General features: G+C 42.0%; 1 long non-coding RNA gene and 1 other non-coding gene across 3 annotated transcripts in view; both read right to left on the bottom strand.

Moving 5' to 3' along the window:
- Nucleotides 1-2,603: 2,603 nt before the first annotated feature.
- On the bottom strand, nt 2,604-2,694 carry TRNAY-GUA (transfer RNA tyrosine (anticodon GUA)). Its single transcript is given in 2 exon segments — nt 2,604-2,639; nt 2,658-2,694. It is a non-coding gene; the product is annotated as a tRNA-Tyr (tRNA).
- A 1,581-nt stretch (nt 2,695-4,275) lies between these two features.
- Nucleotides 4,276-27,605, bottom strand: part of LOC135312002 (uncharacterized) — a 50,375-nt gene continuing 27,045 nt past the window's right edge. Inside the window, exons 5-7 of one of the 2 annotated variants that reach the window (XR_010371621.1) lie at nt 18,653-18,754; nt 14,651-17,820; nt 4,276-4,357 (exon numbers count right to left, since the gene is read on the bottom strand). This is a non-coding gene — a long non-coding RNA (uncharacterized LOC135312002). Of the gene's footprint in view, nt 4,358-13,346; nt 14,528-14,650; nt 17,821-18,652; nt 18,755-27,605 lie in introns of those variants that run through there. The other variant, XR_010371622.1, reaches the window with a different exon arrangement.

The raw sequence follows: 27,605 nt of genomic DNA, 5'->3' as shown, positions 1-27,605 counted from the left end.
TATTGTGTCCCCAACTGGTTAAGTCTTTGTTTCAGAGGTTTGGTCTGTGGGGTGCCACTCCTCAGACAAGGACACAGCAACCTTCATAATATCTGATGACCCAGAGAAGTTTGGCTGTGAGAGAAAGCTTATTCAAGATGGAAGAGAAGGCTGAAGCTCCTAAACACTATAAAATTTTTAAATACTTCCCACCTTTGCTGTCTGAGGTTCAACTCATGTGTGAGAAAAACACCAGAACTTTATTTAAATTCACATTAATGGCTTGATGGCTACATTCACTGGAACTTTTATAAAATTACCTTGTGCAGATGTCATCGCAGAGAAGGGCACAGTGTCAGTGTCACCACTGCATCAGTATGGGGCAGTCCTGATAGCTCAAATAGCATGACATGAAACAGGATAACAGAAGCTAACCACATCAGGGGGTATTCACCACCAGGACCAAGTTACCCACTGGTGTGCAGTAATATGAGGATTAACCCATGCGGCAACAACCCACCCTTTCCAACTAGAGAACAAACACCATTCGCAGGGAGAACCTACTTTTAACGAATCCTTTCTCCCTCCATTCTTGTTTCAGTCATATCTTGTGCAACTCAGACTGAAATATTAAGTCAACAAAGATCTACATGTCAACAAAATACCTGTGAGGCAGTCAGTCTGTTCATCAGTCACCACCATTCCCCAGTCTCAGGGAAAGCATCAGTCCCTTCTCTGATACAAGCACAAGGGTTTACTCTTCACAATTATTGGCAGATTTTGAATCAAAAGCTTCAGGCTTATTGCAGCAATTAAATGTGTGAGTCATGTATTCACTCATTTGGAAAAGTTCCTACTTTGTCTTATTGCTCACCACAATCATAAAAGGTGCATTGCAAGGAGGAAATCTGTCACAGACACCATGGGACAGATTTGTTACTCAGGCTGGTTACAAATACACCTGAGTTCCTCCTGTGGCATCACCCAAGCTCATACCCCCCTCCTCCTTGCCTAAAGCAATTGCCAGATTCCCACCAAAGACGCTGCTGCTGTGTGTGTATCATCCTCCCTGGGAGTCCTAGCAGGACTGTGAAGGAGGCTGCTTGCCTTTTCCACCCTTGCTTTTACAACCACATCCTGCTGTGGGAGGACCTACGAAGCAATAAATGCATGGCCTGCCCACCTCCCAGGGCCCAGAGAGCTGGCTGTGCTGGTGAGAGGAGAGGCAGAACTGCCTCTCTCCTGTACTGTGCCTCCCTGTGTTGAAAACCTATTATGGTTATGAGGTTTTAAGTGTGTACTGCTATGCACACTGAAAAGGAATTAATGCAGCTGGATTTGGAAGGATAAAGAAAACTAGTGTTCCACTATGACGGATGGTCATTGATCTGACGCTAATTAGTAAGGAAAAAAATCTTTTAAAATACTGAAATAACATATAATCACTTGATTATTCATTCTAGCTCTGTCCTGGTTCCTTGATGCATTTGACTCCAACTTCTAGCAAATATTTCTCATTAAGCAATATCAATGTATTTGTAACACAATGAAAGGTAAGCAACTGAACAAAGTTGCCACCTCCTCCTCCTTTGTTCAGCTTAGCACTGTGCTTTACACAAGGAGATGCTTTGCATGAGAAGCTTTGTATGAGCTTTGGGATTTGGATCCCTAATGTCATCTCATCTAATGTAAACATCTAAAAACCTCTAATCTTTTCTTTAATAAAGCTTCTTACAGACCTCTCAGAGCTGATTGTGTCTTGTGAAAGTGAGTTCTATGAGTCAGCTTCCTGTGTGAAACAAAATTTTCTTTAACAGATCACAGTGCCCTGTTTTCTACTCTGAACGTTTCTGATGATGGTTTCTAAATGAATGAGTTCTTAGAATGCCTCTTAACCTCACCTGTGGTCTCCTTTCATATGGTTCTGTTGCCTCTTTCTTACTCATTTCCTTTGTAACCAGTCCCAACCTTTACAATTCTTCGTTGAAATGGACAGTGCTTGGAAATGATACACCTCAGAGCAGTGTACACGGTGGTATTCGTAGCCCTCTCATGAGGCCAATGATTATAGTTGCATGTAGTGGCTGTCCCAGACAAATATCTGGACCTGAATGATCATGGTGTTCCTCTCCTCTCAAAAACATTTTTCTTCCCTGTCTCTCTTAGTCCCGTTCCTGTCCCCCAGCTCAAAACCTCAGAACTTCAAAATGCAAGAATGGGGTAGGAACAAGGGTGAAACCAGCAACAAGGAGGACCCAGTAATTGGACCTCCCCTAACTTTCCACACTCAACTTAGTTAAAAGAGTCTCTGCAAGCTCTGCACTGTGGGCCTGCTAACAAGGGTCTGTGAAAGGTGTTGAGCCCCTTCAGAAGAGAAGCTTGTATGATGGTCATCAACTGATTAGGTAGAGAGGTGGCAACGGTCAAAGCACCATAGCTGTTAGAAACAGCTGAAGCAGACAAGGAGGGCAGTGAAAATGAAACCCTTGAAAGTGGTATGTATTAAATAGACTAAATTTCTCACAGGGTGTAGAGTGGCATATGGTTGGAAAGGGCAGTTCTGCAAAGGTGTAAATTCCAGCAAAAAGTGAAAGACTAAAACCAAAACAAACCTCCAAAACCTTTCCTTCGAGCCGGAATTGAACCAGCGACCTAAGGATTACTTTCATAGAAACAGCCTACAGTCCTCCGCTCTACCAGCTGAGCTATCGAAGGAAGATGAAGAAGGAGTGCCAAGAATGAGTCAAGACTGTGTCAACAATAGCCTTAGGCTCTAATGGCCCTCCATATGTATAGCTTTTCACAACAGCAAAACAGTATCAAAACAAAAAAGGCACCAAGCTAACCTTCCTGCAACATTGGATTTTGGTTACAAAACTGCCAGTTTTCTGCCAAATAGTTCACAGCTCTTGTAAGACTGGTGGTGGTAGCGTTAAGGTTGGAGTTCCTGTTATGACCCATATGAAATCTGTCTACGGCTTGACAAAGAAATTTGCCCACTCTTTGGTGACCTTACCACATTTCCTAAGCTTAGCTAGGAGCAGAGGGAGAACTCCCCTCCACACAATTCCACACAACAGTTCTCCAGCCAAATCCAATAACAAAATGGCAAACAAATCCGTTAACGTGCTCCCCAACAGCTTCTGCAGCAAATGCAGAAGAACAGAGGAAAACGATGGAAAGGATTAGCCACTGAGGTTTTGATTCAAATCCCACCAACTCCCACGGTGCAAGTAAGACCCCTCACACACAGATGAGGTTTCAATGTCTGGCACTGCAACCAGTGGCCTCCCCAGCCCCTGGGTCTGGGAGTCTGAGCCCTTTGTGAATCATCTGTACAAGTGCTACAGCTCACAGCTGTGGCAATTGAAAGAAAACTACACTCTTTTTGAATTACAGTGATTCAGGAGCATCTCGTCTGTCTGAGCAGAAGGGTGGGGCAGAAAAACGTGAGCAGACACCCTGTTTGCTGAAACCATGTCATTCTTAATGGGAGTAATGGGAGTGTGCGTAGCAGTGTTACCTCAGTGCCCTACAGCGTATCCATCCTTAACCCATTCTTACCTCCACCTTCTCCTTGTGACTCAACCACAAACACCGGGCTGTTTCAGCAAGCATGTAGCCAGCAGGTTGAGGAAAGTGATTATTCCTACATATTCAGCACTTACGTGCTTGCATTGGGAATGCTGTGTCCTGCCTTGGCTCCCTGATACAAGACAAATGAGGACATTCTGGAGTGAGTCCAGTGGATGGCTGGGGAAGGCAGGGCCAGGCTCTGCTCGGAGGTGCACAGTGAGAGGATAGAAGCAGCAGGCACAAGCTGCCACCAGATAAATTTTCATGAGATATAAGGCGAGAAAAATACCACAAGAGTAAAAATTTTCACCACTGCAAAGGTTGCCTGGAGGGTGGAATCTCCACCCATGGAGGTAACTCAGAGCTTGACTGGACACAGCTCTGAGCAACCTGACCTAACTTTAAGGTCTACCCTGTCTGGAGCAAGAGGTTGGACCAGATGATCTCCAGAGGTCTTTATCAAACATACACAAAAGTGATCCCATGCAGGAAGACGCCTTCACAGAGCAGATGAACTCACAGCAAACCTGATCACCACATAATTCTCTGTTTGGAAAACACAGCTCTTTGTCTCACAATCAAACTCGCCCCCACCAATTGTATTAATTTTCATACTAATAGACATTTTAAGTCTCCTCTACTGCTAAAAGAAACCCAATAACATGTCTCCGAGGTTTGTTCATGAGAATATAGTAAGGCCAGGAAATATTTGACTTACCTACAAGGTACTGTTGCAGCCTCTCAGAGGGATAATCCTGGGGCCTGTGATATGTCCCACCAACGACTATCAAGCCAGGTGATGCTGTAAAGAAAATCATACCGATGGAGAGAAACAGAAATGCTGTATGCCTGTCAGGGCAAAATCTGAACACCCTGGGGTCAGATGGTCTTGGTGGGAAGAGGTCCCTGAGATACCCATATGCAAGAATGTGAAATTAATCTTGTGCTGGAGAAAGAATGGCACAACAGATAACATGGACCCAAGCTCCTAAATCAGAGCAGATAGTGTAGCCCCAAGACTCTAATCTTTTCCAGTTTGCTGACCTCACAGCACTTTCCAGGGGTACTTCAGGCTCCTTTCAAGCCAGTTGAAGCCTATTGTCATGAGTCTGCTGTTATGTGAGTTACCTTTCACAGACCCCTTAAAAATAATTTGCTAATCCCACCCATGCATTCAAGTACCCCAAAACGGAAAATCACTGCTCTATCCAGTTTAACTCGTTGGCACTGACATCTAATCCAGCAGTGCGGTACCAAATACAGACTTTAGGGGAAGTATCACCATCTCTTTGCTGTCAAAAGTTGTTACTGGTGAAGATAACCCTAAACTTGTACTTTCCTGTAAGAAATCAGTAGCAGTTAAGTCAAGATAAAAATTCAAAGGGAATCAGATAAAAAGTGGATGCTGTTACTATCTATGCATTAACAAATGGGATGCAGAAACAACAGCGTTGCCTTGACAATAAAAAGCATTGGAGTTCTTTTTTTGTGGAACTTGCTAGCAGTGATGCATGGGTGATTTGTGAGAGATATTCTCCTAAACTACAAATGTACCCCCCAGGGCAGCTGTTCAAAGTAGATGTTCCTAGGAAAAAATTAATTAATTTTTTTCTTGATTTTTTTGAACTTGGTAAGCTTTGAATGCTTAACAGAATTAAATTTTGGCATGGAGTTTATGAAAGATCTGATTATTTCGATTCTTTCAACTGATTAAATGAAGATACCAAGCTTTGAGAGTCATGTGACTAGAGCCCTGAGCTATATAAAGGGAGCAGCTCACCTGTTTCATGTGGTGTAGAATAAGATGAAAGGAAAGGATGTAGCTTGAAAGCAGGATGAAGAACAGCCAGAGGTAAAGCTACTAATAGCTGGACTGTATAATTACACTTGGTAATGCTATGTGTTTTGTTAAGCTCGGATTAGCATATGATGGTCTCCAGTGTTTTGTATACTTACAGGCTGACTTTGTAACACGGCTTTAAATGGTTTTTTTCCAGTGAAAAGCTTTAAAATTTGTGGTTTATTCTGAGGGACTTGAGGGGATTGTTTTCTTTTGAGGCGGAAATACACACATGCTCTGAATGAAAGCATCGGATTGGACTCGCAATGAATTTGTGAAATCTTTGTGTTCACTTTATTTCTACCAGGTGTGTGCTACATGCTACTGGTTGGTTACTGTGGCTTCTGCACAACCAGCTAGTGATGAACTTGGGATATCTCAATTTAAGAATCTTGTGTGATACCGCTGCAGCAGAGGAGGAGGTTTTCCTAAAGACTGCTACTTCCAGCAACTTGAATGCAGAGTCTGAAGCATCAGCGAAACAATCATCTCCCTCTGTCTACCTGTTAAAATTCAAGATAGAAATCTCTTTGGGCCGGACTATCTTCGTACTTAAAGGCTGAATAGCAGCTGGCAGAACAGACCCCCAGCCCTGTCTGATGCCCCCAGGCTCTGTTGTGATGTAAATAATATGTACGACTCCTTGGGCCAGCTTCAGAGACAACTTTAATAACATGTCAGCATGAATGAATGCCAAGGGGCAAGAAGGTGGGAATGCAGAAGGAAAAGAACTGGGAGAGTACCTGAACGTTTCATATAAAGGAAGTTTGATTGCATCGCACAATGTGGGCTGCATTTCAGGCAACACAAAGCTTATAAGGCCATTACGTTCAACTACCAGTTTTTGTCTTGCTCAGAGAACCCGCTTAACAGTTCTGATGCTGGACCATTAACAGTAATTGACATCCGGAGGGAAGTATCCTTCGGGTATTCAAAACCTAAGCTGTATATGCTTATCCACAGATATACCTAGCTTAATTTTGCTACATAACAACCTTATAGGTCTGGGGTGGCTTCTAATACAAAAATATTTTCTTTACAGCTGATTTTTTTTAATTCAGTTCTGTTCAGATATATGACCAGTTCATAAGCAATTAAAACACAGACACTGAAGACCCATGGCAGTGCTCAGAAATCGGATTCAGATTGTACAACCCTCTTCAAGCAAACAGGTTAGCACCAGCAACCAGCAGCAATTATACAAGTGGCTAAGAGCTCACCCCATCAGTGGGCATGGGAAGGAATAGCCTCCATGTCACTGTCAAACTATTCTTTGAGTTAAAAGTTTGGCCATGTTAAGTCAAGATAAGAAATGCAGTGAGTAGCATTTCCATCTTCTCCCCCTTCTTCTCTCCCACAAAGGCTCCAAGTCTTGCCCTTCTGGTGAAAGACATGACTAATAGTGTGTGAGCTCTTCTGAGATGATGATCAGTCCACAAAGTTTTGATTATTGGGTGGCAATTAGCCACAGTCAGGACATTCAGATACAATGGACTGGCTCTTAGCTGCTCTGAATCATAAGTCCTCAGAGCGCCTGACCCCATCTAGTTTAGCTTAAGTTTCCATTCAACAAGTACCACACTGGACTTTTTTTGTTTAAATAAAAGCTCAGTTAATCACCCATAGGCTCTTTATGCCCTGGTCTCATCCCGATAGCGAGGCAAAGGAGGGTGTTTCTGATTGATGCCTACCACTTTCCAGCCCTGTTTCTTCCACACACACACGCCACACACACCCCCAAGTAAATATTGCTTTGTGATAGCAATTGTAAAGGCTGTGGTCTCACTGTAGGCTTCAGTATCAGCAAAACCCTGCATCATCTTGCCGAGGGCAGGGCCATGGAGGACAAAAGCAGCACTGTTTGGGACACAGGAGAGCCCACCCCCTCCTGCAACCGCTTCCCTTCTGGAGGCAACCCTTCCACCCAGTCACTTCCCTTTCCCTTGCTCATCAGGCCTCTCAAACTATAAAAGCCCTAATGAAAATGAAACATGCATGTCTTATAACGAGGAGAGGCTCAACTGCTGGCAAAAAGAGAGTGTGAAATTACAGTATCAGTGTGAGAGGGAGAGATATGAGCCCTCATTCCCCAGGAGAGAATTTGAAAGTGCATAATATTTTCCATTCACAAGAGGTGTTTAAGGGGCACCTTTTGGAAGCTAAGAGGAAGACCCAGAAGAAAAACAGTACGCACAAGCGGAGCGAGTATTTCTGCCCTAAATATTTGGGACCCTTTTTTGATACACCAGCTTAGTTTGGCATGGGGAGATGTGCATGCACAGCCCTGATAAACAGGTGTGGTTCCTAATGCGTTCTTCTGCCCACAGCTAATCTTTCTGAAGGCTGAACAGCAAATCCTTTAGGGGTCCCCAAAAAAAAAAAAAGGTAGGGTAAAACTTTTTGGCTGGCTTTCCTCTTCACGGAATAATTTAGCAGTCCTGAGTAAGGAGGAGATTTGTCTGTGTTGGGTCTGGCTGTGGTAGGGGATACTAGTCTCTCTCACTCATGAGAATCTAATTTATTTTTAAAGAGCTCTTTAATACAGCATAACAATATTACCACACATCTTGCTCAAGGAAAGAATTTTTCCAATCTATATCCAGTGCCAGATAGAGTGACTATAAAATGAGTTACTGTACTTTAAATTTCTGCCTTGGCTATAGTGACAGGAAGCTAATTAGACAAACTCTGACCATGTCTTCTGGACCCAAATCCACATTACTTGGACACATAAGAATTACCAGCTGCATGATAGCTCATGCTTCTGGAGGGAGTTGGACTTAAAGGATGAAATAACAGGTAAAGGAGTAGAGAACGATGGCCACTGTGGGGCCCAAACCAGTAAAGCAGCACATTTAAACTCTTTTCCAGCTAAACTTTAACACCTCGCAATGTGGCCAAAATATATTAGAAGCATGCCTGGGGCATGAATGCTGGGCCTAGACCACATGTAAAACTAAGCTCTAAACACAGTTTGATTTTTTCAGGTTATCCTTAAATTCCAAAGACCATCATACTGGAGCCAACTGCACACACTAATCCTGATGAAGCAAACTATATACTTCATAGCCCAAGAAGCTACTGACCTTCTTGCCTCTGGCGAACTTTGCTGGGTGGTAATAGACCTGGACCTACCAGGGCTCAGCAGGCCAGGGAACAACGGTTTCAAACCCGGGCTTCACTTCAGCCATCAGAAGCAAAAACCTTTGGTCAGGCATGAGAGTTTTCTGGTGCCTCTTCTGCAAGCATCTGAGTTTCTGGGAAGTGACTCTTGAGAACTACTGTCTTCATATTAAAAAAAAAAGTTATCTGTCCTGTTACCACTTCCTTATTAGAAGTTGGGCTTCAAACTATGCCCAGATATTATACGATCCTTTCTGGTATTCCTACCTCTACATAGTCAGATCCAAACATTTCAGGTATCACTAAGTATCAAACAGGGAGAAGAGCAGGGTTAATATCAAATTTAGTTGCAGGTTGAAGCATCCTTTCTGAAAGGGATGAGCAAACTTCAAAAGGTAAGAACAAACACCCAAAATAATGGCTGCATCCCTACAAGCTGTACAGTCCTTCCTTTTTCTTAGGTTAGGCTCAGTGAAAAAAAGGGGTGCGACACTCAGAAAGGAGCTGGGCCAAGGGATCTTGTTGCTACTATTTTGTATGTATTATTTGTATTGCTATAGCACTCAGGGACTTCAAATGGGGATTAGTGTCCCACTGAACTAGACACTATAAAATACAAAGACAGTTCCCTGCCCCTGAGAGCTAATCTTTGGCCATTTTTCTGCAGCATCTGGCTATATCAGGGTATAAGGAACTATATTTGGGGTACTGCCTGGACTGCATTTAATTTATTTCCATAACCCTTTTCCTTCCTTAAGCTACTGCCCCACTTCTGTTTGTTAACCTAACCTGTCACCTCAGATACACTTAAATGTGCATCTTGAAGTGTTACAATTTTGTACCTCTATAGAGCCTAATGTAATTCTGTGGTTCTATGAGCAACACAACTGGTATGGCGATATAAATAAAGAAGTCTGGTCAACACGTATATACGCACCAAGTACTTCTCCAGATGACATGCGGACAAAGGAGATATATCTGCAAAATAATTCCTACTGGTTAAACACAAAAAAAGCTGCTGGGATACTCCATTGTGATTGATAAATCGGATTTGCAGGTCCCCATAAAGATAAAGGAATGTGACAAAGTCAGGGCAATACAGTCTCTGCATCTCCAGGACCTGGAACAAAACATGGGCATTCTCCCATCTCTACAGTCATACTTTCCAGGCCAGCCTCATGCCTGCAGCATCCTCTTCCCCTGCCTGCAGCCACAGCAGCTTCAGTTGCATCAAGGGACCATTCCTTGGCAAAGGAGGGTGTTGGAGCATTGGCGGTTTCTAACCTTTCCTAGGGAAAAGGGACTACCTGGACAGAACAGTCTGTAAGCCAACACTAGTAGTGCAGTAGGGTCCAACTGCTCTGCCACCGCCCATCCATCCCAAATCTTACATAACCCATTCAGGCTCGGGAGGGGGGGGGCAGGGGGGGAAGAGGTATTTGTTATTTGTTTAAAAGACTGTACTGAAGAACTATAAACAATAATGGCATGTTAGTTTACACAGAGTAGCTAGGGTACAGACAGCGTAATGGTGCAGTTCACTTCTGTTTCCCCTCCGGGCCACGCAGATCTGCCGACTGTCAGCTTTAAATACAGCAACTCTTTCTTCAGGCTTGCAAACCTCAAACTTACTTTGCACAAGACAGCAGTGTGATAAAGAGAATCTCCAAAGAAATAAAGAACTCCCTCAAACATCGCTCTGCTCCTTTTTGCAAGCAGCAGACAAAGGGGGGGGTCAAAGCTTCTGAAGGCGTATCTGCAAGGAAGAGAAGGTCGTGCAAACTTTGTGAGTGGGCTGCCTTCCCCGGCCCAGACCGCTGCACGCTTCAGGGGATGCGGGGTGGGGGGAGCCCCTTCACAGCTCAGCAGTCAAGGCTAAGAGCTATTTGGATTAGATGAGGAATTTCAAGTGGAAACCATCTGAATGTGTGTGCACGCCTGTGTGAAGCTGAACTGTGTTTAAAGAAAACAAATGACTTCTTATAGTACCTCCACAAGGTCCGGTTCTAAAGGGGCCATAAGCAAGCCTTGTTTTTCCTGCCATTGCAAACTTAAATGGAATTGTGTGGGGTTTCTTTCCTGTTCTGAAAGCGAGGAATCGGAAAAAACCCATGACAGCAACAGTATGAATAAATTGGCAAGATACGCCATAAATAGCTTTGATGCTAAACAAAAATAAAACAATCAAACAAACAAATCTTATTGCAGCCATTTTAAGAATTCAGCTTCCTTCTTCACCCCTGCCACTAAGCAGGCTTCCTCAACATGTGACAAGAAGAATTCAGAGGGATCCTTGCCAAGTGTTTTCTGACCCAAATCCTAGAGGTATCCTCCATCTGCAGCAACAGACAGATCGCTGTGGTCTGTCATTACCTTCTGTTTGGTTTTCAACACCAGCTACCCTAGTTAATGAAAGAAGATGCAACCACTCAAGACAATGAACAGACAAATGTTAGCAGCGTTTCTTGGAAGCTTTGAAGACGACTTTGGTAACCTTGAATAGGCCAGAATACAGAACAATAAGGACTGAGGCATGCATATACAAGCATATTGTTGTAGCAAACTAGGCAAACTCAGCTATTAGGAAAACAGGCTGTATAAAGCCTGGTGGAGGGGCTTTAAGGACAAGAGATGAAGGGCAGAGCTAACGTTCCATTTCTGCCACAGTGCCACACCTACCTACTCGGCCTCTATCTGCAGGCAATAAATTTCAAAGCCTTGAAGAAGCCAGGCAGTCAGAAATATTTTTCCTATAGGACTGAGACCCAGCTCCACATGCATAATGTTCTTCTATATAAATGTTTGCATGTGGCCCTTCACATCTAAGGTTTGTGGCAATGCATGGTATTTAGCCAAATACCATTCCCCTAAAGGGCAGCATATTCTTGTTCTCATAATCTTGCATGGAAATTTGAAATGGACGTATTTTAACATGGGAAAAGTAAACACATTTCTCCTCAGCTAGGTGCTGCTGCATCACTGTGCTGGTGATGACGGTGGCCTGAGATTCTTCTCTACGCATTCCTGACTGAGATTCACAAACCACCAAGAGAGAGAGTTCCCCACAGAAAATTACGCTACTCAATTTGACCTAAGCTGGGGAATGGATCTACTTAGCCAGACAATATAGGCAGCACTGGCCTCATCAGCAAAGCTCCTGTCACTTTGTTCTTCATCAAGCCTCCCTATTTGATGTAACAAACTCCCATTTACCTACCACATAAACATGCTGTACTTAAAGTACTTGTCTTTGATAAACTATTCTCCCCTTTGAGGGTCCATTATGCCCAACATGAATCGAGCCTGAAAAGCTACTTAGAGCTTTTGGAGAATTCTTTGGATTTCCAGATTCACATTTCAGTTACTGCAATGTTTGCATTAAGGTGCTTGTCTGAGTTCTGCCCTGCAGGATTCAGAAAAAGAAAAATGTTCCTTTTGTACTGAACACAACCAGTAGGTATTTTGCTTTTTTTTTTTTTTGTATTATGACAGTACCATCTGGCATTCATCTGCCGGGTACCTCAGGAGAATGTCCTCTTCCTACTTGCCTGTATGATGCCGGCCAAAATGATAGAGTACACCAAAGGTTAACTTCCTGTAATATGGTCTCTTGGCTTATCTTGAGTAAGACAATAGTTCCTTTATATTCTTAACTTTGCATTTCACATACTCTCCTGCCTTCCTTGAAAACAGGGTCGTAAGAGATTCTTATGGGTCAGACACCTCCTAATGCAAAGCCAGGGACAATGCCAGCAAAGTTAGTAACAACAATCCAGAAGGCTGTGAGTGATGCACATACAAAAGGAAATATGAAATAGAAATGGAAATTTGCACAGTCAGATTTGTTCTGTTCCACTGAAATGCTTTGTACAGTGGAAGCATAAACAAACCACTGCTCTTAGAAGTCACGGTTCACCTGCTGACTCAAAAACTTATGTCTGTCAACCAGCGTGAGAGAGGCCAAGGGGACTATCTGTTTGGGTTTCTCTTTTGGTCTCAGCCTAATTTATCTTGTCAGTTCCAAGATCTCCATTCCTTTCTTGAAAGGACCATAAAAGAAGTTTGGCTTAGCCATGCCCTCCAATCATTTTATTACTTTTAAGCAAACAAACAAGAACTTACCATGGGCCAGTCCAGGTTGACTAGTTCAGCTGCTTAGTAACATCTTAAAGCTATTTTCATCCTAGCCCCTTCCTCAAGACTGCAGTTCCTTCATCCTTTTCAGGATATATACTTTAATACTCCCAACCTGCTTCTCGCAAACAGCCTTTTCAAGAGAAACAAGCCCGTCTTGAGTAATTAAGACCTATAGATCTCCCTTCACTTCCTTCAAAGCCATTGTGGAGATGCAGCTGAAATCCATTAAATTCAATTGAGCCCAAATGGCCCATAAGTCATATGGAAAGTTCCTCTGGGCTTTTAACAAAGACCCTTGCTTTAAATTCCAAATTACAAACAAATTCAGTCTGTTCAGCTTTCACATAAAACATAAAAATTAAAGAAAACATACAGAGGAAAAGTTGCATCAAATCACAGGGAGCATTATAAGAAAGTACAACCAGTTACTCTTGTTCTGAAGTTACATTCTTCAGTTAGAGACATCATTAAGTCGTGGCAGTATTTTCTTTAGTCTGGACTGGAAGCATGCTTTATTCAGTGTACTACAAAGTAAAACTGGTAGCATTCACTACCCCATTTTCCCCTCTGACTTTTCGCCACAATGGCTAAAAATAGTATGTATTTACATATATACACATAATGTGATGTGTGTATATAATGTGTATATATATATAGTTATATTTTATCACATATAGCTACCAGAATAATCTCAGGTTCATATATAATAAGTAGATAATAAACATTTACATACTATATACACTTAACATCAAGTATTGCTTTATTGTGGGTCAAGTTTTTATCAAGTTGACAAATTTATTAATGTGGTTTTACATTGGAACTCTCAATCTGTCCAAAATTAGGGATCATAGTCAGCTCAACACTGAAAAGATCCAGGCAGACACTGAACTTGAAAATTATACAGTAAAATTGTTCCATAATACATCTTTATTCAGACCCCCTATAGGACTGGAATGCTGTAAAAGCCTTTAAAAAGCCTCTACTTGAGGGTTAATTTCACCCTAAGGGCTCTGAGAATAACTGGAGGCCCAGATCTTTATGACTTAGTATCAATTAATGGTTTTTTACATTCTTTTTAATAAGAACTTGATGAAAAATATCCTGCTGTACCTATTCTATTTGGCACCCAAGTAACAAGTCATTGGAAGTATCAGAATCACTTTTAAAAGTGCTGTGGAGTAATATTTGCTAAAGATAATGGGTCTGAGAGGCAGACACACACGCATTCCCAAGACATGTGAAACTGAAACAAAAAGTAGCAGGTGTCCTTCGTGGCTAATCAGGACTACGCCGAGCAACACTCCAAGCCACATGGGCTCAGAATCTGATTCCTGTGCAGATCCAGTGCCTTTGCCATGGTGGGGCAACATCCCTCAGAGGCAGAGGGATCAGGGTACCACCACCTGCTGATGGACTTTGCACCACTGCTGTAGGTCTGTCAGGGCACTGGAACAGCAGGTTATCAAACCACAGTGACTGAAAGACGGACTTTGCCTCCTTCTTGTGCCCCTGTGGCAAATGCAGCAAATCCTTTCAGCTGGATTTGTACAAACCCATTGCTGAGGACACAGTTTAGGTTATTGCAATGAAACAAGCAGCTGTTTCTCTCACCCCTGCTCCTCCTCCCCTCCCTTCCCTAGCCCCTTCTCCTAAACACGTGCTCTTGCTGCTCCCCCTCTACCAGCCCAGAGCTGCTTCAACTCACTGAACAGGCAGAAGAACAACTCAGCAAAAGCAAATACTAACAGAGCCTCATACGACAAGCAAGAAGGACGACAGTGCAAAGGAAGTAGGACTGTGAAGCCAGGAGCAGAAAAAGAAGCAGGACTGAATTGTGGCAACGGTGAGCAATCTGCTTCATGAAGCCATACCCTAGAAGACATCGAGTTTGTTAAATTAGCAAAAGGAAAGGACAGCTGAAATGTGTTAGCCTGCAAATAAGCAAAAAAAAAAAAGGATGAGGTCAGCATAGTATATTAACAGCCTGACTCTCACCTCACTCCTTTCTTAACCTTCTCTGGAAATTCATTGGTGTTTAGACCTCTACTCCTGGGACAGTGACAACAGAAACTACAGAACTTCTAAGTCTGTGGCTGAGGTCAGGGCATATTAAATGGACAACTAATTTCACCACACCGAATGAAGTAACACCTGTTGGGAAAGTTGCGGGGGGGCAAGGAGGGAACTAGAAGGGAAAAAAAGATGCTGTAATACCTGTTTGGAAGAAGTATGTTCTCTGGTTGGTTTGTTTGTTTAATTGTCCTGAACTGAAGTCACCACAGAAACATCATAAATCTGAAGAAGTGTAGATGGGACATGTTGACTTTCAGGTAAGAGGGAGATGGAGAGGGGAACTTCTTTCTCCTCTGATTCTCCACTGCCAGGCAAGAGCAAATTAAGACTGCCTGAGAAACCAAGTATGCTGAAATCACCCCTTCTGGTGGATAAAAGTTATCTGACGACAAATTCATCCACATAGCTTCACAACCCTGGAAATGGCAAGAATTAAAGTAATAATAAAATCCCCCTAAAAACACAAGCCAGTGTTCTAGCCCTGTGGAAGGAAATACTCCAGTATAATTCAGTTGATCTCATTTAAGAGGAGAGATGAGGAATCTCAGGGTGAGTCTACAGCATTCAGCACACTGATGCCCCCAAACAGGGTGACGTCTATGGAGCTAGCACATCCCTGCTTCAAGCCTGCCTCTGACCCAATTTGTCTTGGGCCAACCCAAATACAGAAAAACACTGGCACAGGTCACTGTCAGGATACTTTTGTTTACAAGCTAACTCATGAGTTTTTTTCAAAGCACTATTTCTATATATTTTTTCTGAGCAAAAGCCATGACTTCTAATTTGAAAGGGGCTTTAAAAGTGGTTGTGATTCATGGGGATTTATGGACATTTCCCAGGGAGTTTCAAAAGCCTGGACTTTATTCCCACAACTCCCAGGAAATGCAGTTAAAAGTCTCCCACAGGTCGTTACTTCAGCATGTTTGGACCGGCGATGTGGGACAGTCACCCAGCAGCCTCCATCCCAGCGCCTGCGAGGGGCAGGACCCCTGTGGGTGCTATCCAAGGCTGCACCCAAAACCAGGGGACTTGTGTGAAAACCATTCCCCTGTGTAGATGCAACCAGCATTAACTTGGACAACAGTTACATGTCATTTCCTTTTCTGTATGTTGATAATTTATAGAGAAATGGCGTAGGATTGGAGGCCAATGGAACAAACTGGGGGGGCGGAGGGGATGATCCCTCAAGGAAATGAACATTAGGAAATTTCTTCAGCCAAAAGTGCACTGAGGACACCATTATATTTAACCTAAGAACCCGATTTAGCCACTGAGATTTTCAGCTCTGACTGGTTACAGCAAGTAATGCACTGGAAAGCCCTGGGTAAGGCTTTCTCCCTCACCTCCCTCACACAGGACTCGCTTCCAAGAGCTCTTTAAATAACAGTCCTTGAGCAATGGGTCTAGTACACAAAAGCCTGGGAGACCTTTCCCGTGTTTTGCTTTCCAGCTACTTTTACTGTTCTATTCAGCCTGAACATTGACTTCAGTGATAAAGCTAAAACACCCCACCCTTGCTCGTTATCCTGACAATATTTAATTCTGACAGTGCACTCAGTATACTTCATGAAATATGCAACCGCGCGACTAATGAGGTATTTGCACGTAAGGGCCATACACAGCAAATTGCAGGGCAATAAAAGTAAAAGAAAACCATGAACTGATCAGCCAGCTGTTAAAATGATGCAAAGTGTGTCTTTTCAAATTTATTGTGTTATAACCAGATGCTGACTAGAACTCAGTCCAGGCTCCTTCCGTAAAGCTTCACCTTAAAAACACCATAGGTCTCCCTTTCTGTTATTACACTTTAGCTCCCTACTTTTCAGATACTGATGAAAAGTTCACCTATCTAGGGCCTCCCTGCTTTCCACTCATCATGAGAGTACTATTTTGATTTTATGTGTGTGATTGCGTCCGCTGCAGTGCTAAGCATCCTATCAGCATATGACCAAATAGCAAAGCTGACATTTTTGCCGTGATTATCCATGAAATGTGTTTCCTACCTCTGATTTACAAGAGCCCTATTCCTGAGAAATGATTAATAGCTCACTAGCGCTGCCAAAAAGCACATAAATCTAGACATCCTCTATGCTCCTGACATGCTGCTCATCTCGTAGATATGTTCAGATCTCTCTCTCCCTCTCTCCTGCTTATCTACGTCTGATCCCCAATGGGCATACATTCCTGCTGATTAGGCAATACAGTTGCTGACTGGGACAATCTTAGGCTTATATTACTGATGGCACCCAATTAGAGGTTGCAGAAAGCAGTGTCCTTCCTGGGTTGTACTAGACAAGCATGATTAAGTGTTAAATGCCTTCTAAATTAACAGGCAACATTACCCATGTGTCTGTTACAACTTATCAGGGTAAGAAACCAGCTCCATTGCCAAGTTTATCCTGTTCGCAGCTACTCTCCCAGGCTGTAGACTAATAAAGGCAAGAAGAGGGCAAGCTGCATACAAGCATACACCTGACTCAGCTGATGCTTACCTTATTCAACAAGGTTTCATACACTTGGTATTATACATTCCTTTAAGTGCTCCACTCAGAGGTGACAGATTTAAACAAGCACCATCTGAACCGGGGCCCATTATATCATTCTCCATCCCCTCACCACCCCCCTGCCCGGGTCTAATAAAAGCTATTTCACAGTTCTTGAGCATCCTTCTTCTGAAGACCCTAGAGTGTTTTGCAATTATTAAAGAACCGATCATACCATGCCTATACATTTTATTCCATAATTTCAATGGGGCTGCTAGCACAGCAAGACACATCATACAAAAAAAAAAAGTAGCTCATTGTGCCTAGTATATGAAGAGAATATCAAGGTTGCAGTGCTTTCCTTACGTGTAACCACTATGACACAAGACTTTTATTGTACGATCATGTTCTACTTTACAAATAATACAGGGTACAACATGCCTTTTCCTTGCTGACTTTGATGCAGACAGGTTATAGCTTGCAACCAGTTTTCATTCCTGCATTCATGATGCTCACTGTTGTTACAGTACGGTGAATTTTTCACTGGAGATACTACCACCAGACCTTAGAATCATGCACAGCTCCCACTGACTTCTCTGGAAACCCCAGCTGTAATAAAAAAAATCAATATTATTAGTAATAAAACAATTCCAAAAGAGCAGTTTTCTCTAGGTGTGTGTTGATAATATTCTTGGCACTCATGTTCTGCTCTTTTTTTTTTCTTTTTAACTTCCTCATGATTAATCACTGGTCCAAGCTTACAAGCAGCTATCAACTTTTGAGTGCACCCACCCAGAATTTTGCCAGATCATACATTTTCAACAGATCCTGTTGACAGCTGAGTTATTGGGCTTTATTATGGCACTAAGTACTTCTCAGGTAAATACGTGGAAAAATTACACCAATGTGAAGGGATATCTTTCCTAGTTGGACAATCTTTAGAAGTGTAAATACTGCTCCATTGTCCATGTACCTTACCTTCAAGCTGTCTGGTAACAGATACGCTTTCTTTAAAGCAGTGCTTAACTGTTTGTTTAAAGAGTGAAGAGCAGCCTACATAATTTTCATTTCCGTGCCAAGGATAAGAAAGTTATTAGTGTTGCTTCTCTGGCTGTTGTATCACAAATTCTTTCAGAAGCAGAATATTTCATTACTGTTTCTTGCCATGACCTGATGCCCAGGCATGTATCCTGCACAGCTGTATGTGCAGCGCTATCCATGGGTTACATCCACGAGAAAGAAGCAGCTGGTGATATGTTCATTGCAGTTCTATTTTGTGCAATGCTGTTTGCAAAGTATATAACCAGACAAAGTAGAAAAGTCAAACAATAACAGCCATTTTCATTGCTCAGCATGCCCCAGCCTCCCTGGCCAGTGAGTCATAAGCCCCAAAGGGCCTTGACTCTCTGCTTACTCCTAAGCCATGCTCACAGTTTCTTACCTGACTTATTTCTTCTGCTGCATTTGGAACCAGTCTCTCAGATTGCGCAGCCTAATTCCGCTCAGCCTTTCCTTTGCTCGATTACTGCCTTCCTACAAGCAGCTAAAAAGACATTTAAATATTCCTATCATTTAGCCCCGAAGGAAAGCTGTTTAGCACATTTAACATCTTTACCCAGATCTGAGACTTTCTACAGATGTAAGAACCATCTGATGGCAGCCACTAACACCTTCCTGTATAACAAATATATTTCCAAAAGAACAGCTACATGCAAAGTAAATAGAGAATTCTTCCATAAAACAACAAAACTTGCTGTCCCAAGTGCAAAAGGAGATTTTTAAAAACAGTAAATTACAAATAACGAATGACATTTTTTTCACTCTCCTTTCTATGATGTGTGCAAAGCAGAGCAGTTAGGACAAGGTGTTAATTTTATCATCTTCCAAATGGCAGAATCAAGGCAAATGGAACTGTGACGAACCCCTATCTACTGGGTATCTACCCACCTCTCAGCTTTCCAGATAATACCAAACCTTTGTTTTCCTTCACAACTGTGCTGAATAGCCTGGAGCTGGTTAGATCATACACAAAAAGACCGACCCCAAAAAACTTTCCATGTATTTTACCAGTCCGTATCTTTTCTCAGCCATTTTACTGGGAGCACAACACACCAACTTCTCTGACGTAACATCCCTTAGAGGCACACATAGGAAGTAGGAAACATTATCTATTGGGGTTGGCTGCACTATCTATTTAGAGATCTCCTGACAGCTCGTCTTCACTAAGTTTCATAATTACGCGACTCTGAGCATCAGCAATCCTCACTCAGCTGTTCCATGGGAGCTTTCTCGGTAGACACCGTTTATCATATTTCTTTTAGTTTCATTCATATTTCACCATCTGCTGTATTCAGAACTGCTTTCAGATACCCTTTTTTCCACAAGAGATGTTGCTTATTGCTTTGGAGACTTATATTGAAAGAGGCACAGAGAGGAATAAATGACATTTGGGTATTTCACTACAGCTATAACCTCAAAGGTAGGAGGAAGAGAAGTTTAAAATAACTTTCATTCCTCTTGTCCACAAAAGCATACTGTCAAATTACGTATTTGTGTTCTGGCGGTAGACAATATATTTACAAGGGCTCTTCTGCCTGTCTTCTTTTGTATAAAAAAATGCTGTTACTCAAGGTTCAGGCTATTTCAAGGATTGTTCAATGCTGGATTATTCTGTGGCTAACAAATGCATGATTTAACGAAGGAATGCCCAGAAGAAGTAAGTGTAGGAATCAACACTCAACTTGACCTTATACTCCTTCAGCAGGTGCTGTACTTTCACAGACATGAATATGAGTAGAACAACTCTTGGGGGGGGGGGGGGGGGGGGGGCAGGGGAAGAAGGAAATTATTTTCATGGATCATTTGCCCTAACTTCCCAAACATGGTTCCTATTTATTTATGAAAAAAAGTATAACACGCTACCTGAATTCAAATTACTGACATAGAAGACCTTGATACACTGAAGTTTCATACAGTACTGTGCACGTTCTGGGTGCTGTTTTGGTCATTCTTAAATCAAAAGAGCAATCTGTCTACCTGAAGTTCATGATGCTGTTTTGGCAGTAAAGAAACTGATGGATACCAGTACCCAGTAAGATTTGAAATGTAAGAAGCAACTTTCTCTATGACTGATCATTTTTCAAGAGCATGTGTTTAAACCTCAAACACTTAATGAGAGCAGTGTATACTCTCATCTGCTTGGCATATCTAAATCATACCAAATAAATCTTGGCATGTTTTGGGAGAATCTTACCATCAAATATTTTGCACACATGATCTTGACCCTTATGCAGCTTAATGGAAAAAAAAATCTGAGTAACATTAAAGTTTTTTTCCTAAGCTAAGAGAGCCTTACATGACCTAAGCTCTAATTCTTTACTTAAACAAACCAAACCAAATGAAACAAACAAACTGAAAACCCAAACCTTGAGCTTTCTGAATAAATTTATTCTAATCAAGTAAGGAAAGTAAAAAGTTGGGTGGTTCTGGCATCAGCAGAATCAAAGCACATTCCATTATGTAGCTAATACGAGCAATTTTGTTAAACAAACTATACCTTTGTTCTGTAAATTTTGGAAGTTAGGCTTTGGGACAGATGTTGCCTGCTGGATGCAGACATGCCAGGGGAAGGTTATAGCCCCAGCTGTTGATCGTCACTTCTTTGCAGAGGTTACTGCTCCCTCACATTTGCTGGCAGAGCTTGCTTACAGAAAACACTCCCGAAGCCACTTGAAGTTGAAGTGGGTGGCGTTACTATTTAGACAGTTTAAGCTAACTAGCACAGCTGCTGAAAGAGTTGGTGCCTGTCTGTACCTTTAAACTTCCACTGTTCACAAGACTGCAAGTTTTTCACAACTTCTTGTCAAGACAGAAGATTTTTCTCACCTTTTTTCGTAGCACCAGAGATCAAATCCCAAGCGCCACCCTTGAATATTTAGCCTTAAATGCCTCCTAATAAAAATACTGACAATTGTGTTAAAAGTGCTAGCAAACTACAGTCCTGTCTTAACTCTAACTTTCTGCTCTGACTAGTTTTCAAATCACTTTTCCACCAAGATCATGGTCTTAGAAACAACAATCAAAGTCTGTGTTATTTCACTGTGCAAGGGCATCCTGCAGACCCGTGTGACACATCTAAGGAGAAAACGTGCACAAGATGCAGCTCTGATGCAGCTCTGATGTTGGGAGGCACCAGGCTATGGGCAGAATACAGTACTTCAGACACGCTGTGATGCTCTAGACAAGCTCCTCACCTTTCTTTGCTATTTTCCCACCTACGAAACAGTGATCCTGTTGCAGAGTTCTTTGAAATTTGAGTGAAAAGTGCTAAGTGTTTGTGCATGATAATTGCTATTAAGAATATAGATTCACTATTCCTTCGCAAGTTAAAAAAAATGGATCATACAAATATTTCGTCAACAGATAATTAGTATTGGTATGTGGTTACGACTTTAGAATAATGCAGCGTTTATTTTCTCACTCTTTTGTAAGTAATATGTATCTATGAGGAAATTCCAATATATCTCCAATTAAGGAATTTACAAGGTTTTTTTAAGGGATTTGTTCCTGTTTTTTCTCCTTGCAGGATATTGATTGAGCCACCTGAAATGTCATTCACAGTAGGCTATTTATGTGACGATGTTTCTATCCTAGTGAAATTGCTATGTCTAACACCTTTGTCCTCTCCAAGGAAAAATATTATTTTGCAGACAAAACAGGAAGTTATCCAAGGGTTTAAGAAAAGAATTTGCTGTTTCTTTCCTTCAGTGTAGAATTACTTTATTTGGAGGTATTTTCCTACGTCCTCTACTGCTTGAGCTACAGACAATACCAAGTAGCACAGTATATGCCAAAGATCATATGAAAAGAACATTACAGATACAAAGTCAATCACTCAAAACTTAGAACCTTCTAAGATTTATCAGACAACTGCATTTCAGGTCCCTTGGTGTACACATTGCATACAGGACTATGGATGACATGACTATTTTTTCCTAAAGCCATTTCCTCATTCAGTGAACAGACTAGATGCTAATTATTACACACATGAATGTTCATCTTTTTTTTTTTAAATTCTTACTGCTCTCCGTAAGGCACCAGGTCTTATTTACTGACCTGTACTCAAGACTTGCTACAAAGACAGGATTATGAGTGCCTGTTGACTTTTCTGTCACACCATCCTTGTACTACTCAAGTGTACAAGCGTACAAGCATTTCTTTGCAAGCAAGAAATCACCCATGTGATTTTGTGAATGGGATGAACTTCCTCTCATTGCCACAGGTGAAAAGATCAGACAATGATAACCTGGAAAACAGTAGTTATTAAGTAGCTTCACTTAAATCTCCACAGTTAATTTACTTTCCACCACATCCCTTCTATGTTTTAATAGTTCTTGAGTTCTTCTTGCATGTGCACTAGGACACTTGTGAAGCCTGGACTCTGGCAACATAGGGACACATTGCTTCTACCTCCCAATTATTGAATTCTTTCTCCAAATCATTGGTGTTTCTCATCAAAATGGATGGACACATTTATTTTTAAGACAAGCGAAAAAGCAACACATTGCTTTTAAACATGTCCTCAGGACAAAAAAAAAAAACAAACAGACATTTTTTCTGAAGCTTTAGATATTCAGCCAGATGCAGTCTCCCAGTCTGTACATTTTCAGACCCAATAATGTACATTTTCAGACCCAATAATATACATTTGACAAATTTATAAGCACCTCAAAACAGAGTCTTGTGATGAAGTGTCAAGCAAGCTTAACTATAGGTGGCATTCATAGCTTCACCTATAATTAATATCTCCTATGAGAAGTCTGCTGGTAATCCAGATGAGGCAGGCAGTGCAACGACTCTGCAAACCTACACAAAAAAGCGAGGCTGCGTTAAGAGGTCTCATTCATTCCTCTGATGATCTGAAACAAACAGGCATCAAATGATTTATACCATGTAATCAGCATTCACAACCTCAGCAGAGTACCTGAATACAGTGCAGAATCAAAAATGAGCATCTAAACCCACTTCTTGACATTCCTACATACAAACCAGTAAGTCGGTGAATGATAAAGAAGCCAGAAAGGAAAACTTCACTTGAAAACAAACCACTTCTAGGTAGCTCAGAAGAAATACACGACTTTGCCCCAACCAGTTTTTGCCCTGGTGAGTCACGGCTAGATCTGTCCTGATATGGCCAAAGTAATTACCAGACACTTCTTATGGTTGACACTATTCCATAAAGGAAAAGACAAGAAAGGAAAAAGCCTTGTCCCTAAAAAACTTGGCTTTGTGTCACTGTAAAGAGCACCCTAAAAAGTGACCGATCCTCTTTGTCTTACCCTGCTATCCTTTCTAAAGCCAGTTTTTTTCCAGCTTGGTTCTTTTGTGTGTCCACGGGCTACAAGAGTAAATCATTGCTCTAGCGCAGCTCATTTACTTAACATACTACAACATATTGTAGTCCCATAAAGGGCTAAGAAATCCTTGATGATTTGAAACTCCGTAGTATACTATTGCACTTACCAGAATCACTAAATAATAGTAAAATAAAATCTGTCATTAACTGAATAATTGTTTTATTTCCCTTCATGGAAGTGGAAGGAAACATATAAACAGTTCATGTCCTTTTATGGAAATGAAGACCAACACATTCAACTAGCCAGGGGGTGGTTTCCCCCTTTTTTTAATCAGAAGAATATTTTTTAGCACTTACTTATGTTTTCAAGACTTCTTGGCATCTGCTCTTAAAAAGCACAATGAAAGGCATACTTTTAACTACAAACACTGATAAAATATGGTAACGCTCTGTTTTTCCCTGCTGCAAAACTGCCAAGTAATAAGGATTTGCATGACTAAGCTTCTATTATGCTGACATATGCAAAACTGAGGAACAATCATTCTTACTGGTTTGACAACACTTAGAAGGGAAACGCTCCTTTTACTTTCCTCTAGGACATGTTGGGCCTCAGACAAGATGAACACTATCATTCAACCAAATCAATTTTTAAATGGATGTTTAAATGCTGAGTTCTCTTAAGCGGAGCCATTTGGATAGCAACCTTATTATGTGAGCTAAAGGTCAGTAGGGATTTGACTAACACTTGCAAACATACAGTATTTCGTTTGACATGTTTCTACACAGCAACCACCACACCATTTGGAATCCACTTCTTTGAACCCAAACAAATGTTTCAATAAGCTTTTTGAAGCATCTTTGCAAAACTCCCAAATCTGTGATCAATATATTGGATTAAAACAACATCCAGCTAAAGGATAAAAATGTTAATAAACATTTTCAAACTTGGGTGCTTAAGGTTATTTTCAAACCAGTAACTACCACTGGCCAACCTTCCTCTGGGAGCAGCATCTGTGGGTCCAATTGACTTGAAGTAACTGGCAGGTGCTCAGCTGCCCAGAAGAGTATGATTTATTGGCCTGATCTTAGGCCGACTACAGTTGTTGGCAAAAAGATCCTGAAAGTTACTGGAACTGTAATTAAAGCATGGGGGTGGGCGGGAGAGGCCACTGCCACACAGTCCAAATGCATCGCTGGTGCTGTTGCACCTTTGACATCTCATCGATGCATTCAGGGTAAACTTTCATTAAGGGTAATCACTGGCAGCTATTTTCAGCTTAGTTTTGTACATTATGAGGCTTAAATGTTTGTGCTATCTGCTTCTTTCCATCTCTTTATCTCTTACTGCTCCCTCTCCCCCAGCCTCCCTCTGAGCTTTTGGCCAACCAAATCAGGGATTGCTCTGAGGGAAAAGCAGGAGGAGCTCAGGTGCTGCAGCTGGCAGCAACCAATTGCCCAGCTAGAACCGGGCATGCACAGTGCTGGGGTAGGCAACGTGCATGCTGCTCCTTACAGAATGGCATGCCATAAAAGAAATGGAGAAAGGTCAATGTAGCGCACTGTGAAGGGGAAAGGACAAAGGACATCAAGCCAATGGAAACCATGTTTTATTAGCCCCACTGCTCACAGACTGACTTCTTTCCTTGGTGATTCTCCCCTATATGGTCTGTTTGCATTCGGTATATACCCACCAATAGCACTGGTACTGTCAGAGCAGCACAGGGGAAAATGCCCTGATAAAAAGACAGATTTGCTTCGCTAGTGACCTATCAGTGGTCACCTGGAACAACCAGATGGAGATTACATGAGAAATAGAAAACAAATTTAATAATTCTAGCACAAGGAAGTAAGCCTCAGTGCAAATACTTCCTAAGTAATGATGCACGTACATACGAAATTAGGATAGTTTTCTGCTTACTGTTTTTTCAGATTTGCAGGAAGTCACTGAGTATTGCCTTAATGCTGAGAATAATAATTTCCCTTAAAACTTATCAGGAGCTACCAAGTGCCCTGAAGAAGATACACATGAGGAAAAACTTCTTTTCTGTGAGGGTGCCAGAGCAGTGGCACAGGCTGCCCAGGTTGGTTGTGGAGTCTCCTTCCCTGGAGACATTCAAAACCCACCTGGATGCGTTCCTGGATGCCCCCTGCTCTGGGTGTGCCTGCTCAAGCAGGGGGGTTGGAGGGGATGATCTCCAGAGGTCCCTTCCAACCCCTACCAGTCTGTGATTTCCTACCTGTCTCTTCATTCACCTCCAGGACTACTCTTCTCAAGCAGAGAGTCCTTTGTACCAGGATTTAGGTTGAGAAACCCACACTCACAATCATAAGAAAATCAGATAAATAAGGATGGAATTAACCCACAAATTAATTATTTGGTAATACTGTCTTCCAGATTAATGTCTTCTTTGGATTATCTGATGAAAGCTGCAGTTAACTGACTTTCTTTTGATCCTCCTACTGGGAAAACAGAAAGGATGAGATGGCGGGGGTGGAAAGATAATAATGTTCAGGTTGACGGTATCTTATCCATACTAGGAAGGGTAAACCCAATTAGTTCCTTCTCAAGACTCCTACTACCAAGTGGAGATGCCACTGTGAAGCTGTTTAGCCAGTTTTAAATCGGTACATGTTCTCATGCTCTTGCGACACCTGGCATATAGCAAATGCATTGAAACTTGTAAAAAAACAGTGATTCACTGTTAATCATTCAGAAATGAGACAGAGATTCATGGTAACCCTGTATTTCTGGAAAAGCATATCTACACCCCAATTTTCATGTTTTATGAGACAGAAACTGGAAGTTGAGAACAGAACCTGGATCCTGATCTGTTCTACAAAATTTTGGGAAGCATTACTTAAATCCACAGTTAATCCGTGCAGTATTATATATGGTGAGCTGTGGAGATTCAGGAAGCGACCCCACATTTAGGAAGACCTTCCGGCATGAACTGAGCACTTTTTAATGGTGGGCTCAGCCTTACACAAGTAGCTTAATCCATGGGCTGAATTAGATCTCTTCTCTTTTGCGTCGTAATGGCTGAATTCTGATCTCCTGGTTTGACACAATTACTTTTCACAGAACAATCACATTTCAAGCGCATCTATTCCAGAAATGTATTGATTTGTATTTACACGAGGAACATTTAAAGCAACTTTTTTACTGAAAACTTGCCACTTCACTCTCCCACCTGTGATTTTCCATAGTTAAATCTCAGGGTCTGAATTCCACACTTCAATATCTCCAACAGGCTATTTTGCCATTAAAAAAGGCATGTTAATTACTTCTCATGTTTAAAATAACTTCAGTGCTGCTCCAAGCTTAGCAGAAGAGGTGTTCAGATTTAGCAGTCCCTGCCACTTTCTTTCTTCCTGTCTCATCAACTCTGCTTAGCAACAGGAGTGAGGAAATCAAGAAGACAAGCCAGCCAAAGTTAGGATGACCCCGTGGAAGAAGTGGAGCTCACAAAAGACACAGAAGGGGCAGGCACAGCATGTAGAGGACAGGTGGGTTGAGGAGGCAGTTGAGCAGGTCTTTAATGAGTTGGGGGACAGCTGGGAGGGAGCATGTAGTGGGCAGTATGGGGAGAAGACCTAGGAAGCAAAAGCATTGCAGAGATCTGTAATGGGAAGCCAAAGTGAAGGGATGAGCTGAAATGTCAGTTCTTGGAGCACTGAAGAGAGAACCTGCCCTGTGCTAACCCTTGACTGACACAGACCAGTCCTCCAGGCTCATGGCTATTCCCTCTGTTCTGCAACAACATAGCATTTCTGGGCCAAGTTATCAGTGCATCGAAGGCTTGCAACAGAGCATCAAAGGCTCAGAACTGAGCAGCAGCTGCGCTGCCCTCAGGAGTGAATGCAATAGCTCCAGAGACTCTCTTCATCAGGTACCAGCCCTGAGCTGGGAAAAAAATTTACTCCTAAGAGACTGCATGTCCACATACAGCAGGTACAAAATGCAGAGCTAAGCCTTATAAAGTCTTGGATCAAGCTGGGTAAGCCCTAATGAATTCTGGGCAAGCTGTGGATTTTAAGC

This window comes from Phalacrocorax carbo, chromosome 2, assembly GCF_963921805.1.
Source record: "Phalacrocorax carbo chromosome 2, bPhaCar2.1, whole genome shotgun sequence".
Taxonomy (NCBI): Eukaryota; Metazoa; Chordata; class Aves; order Suliformes; family Phalacrocoracidae; genus Phalacrocorax; species Phalacrocorax carbo.
The sequence above is the reverse complement of the archived record's forward strand: the minus strand, read 5'-3'. Positions and strand labels throughout refer to the sequence as shown.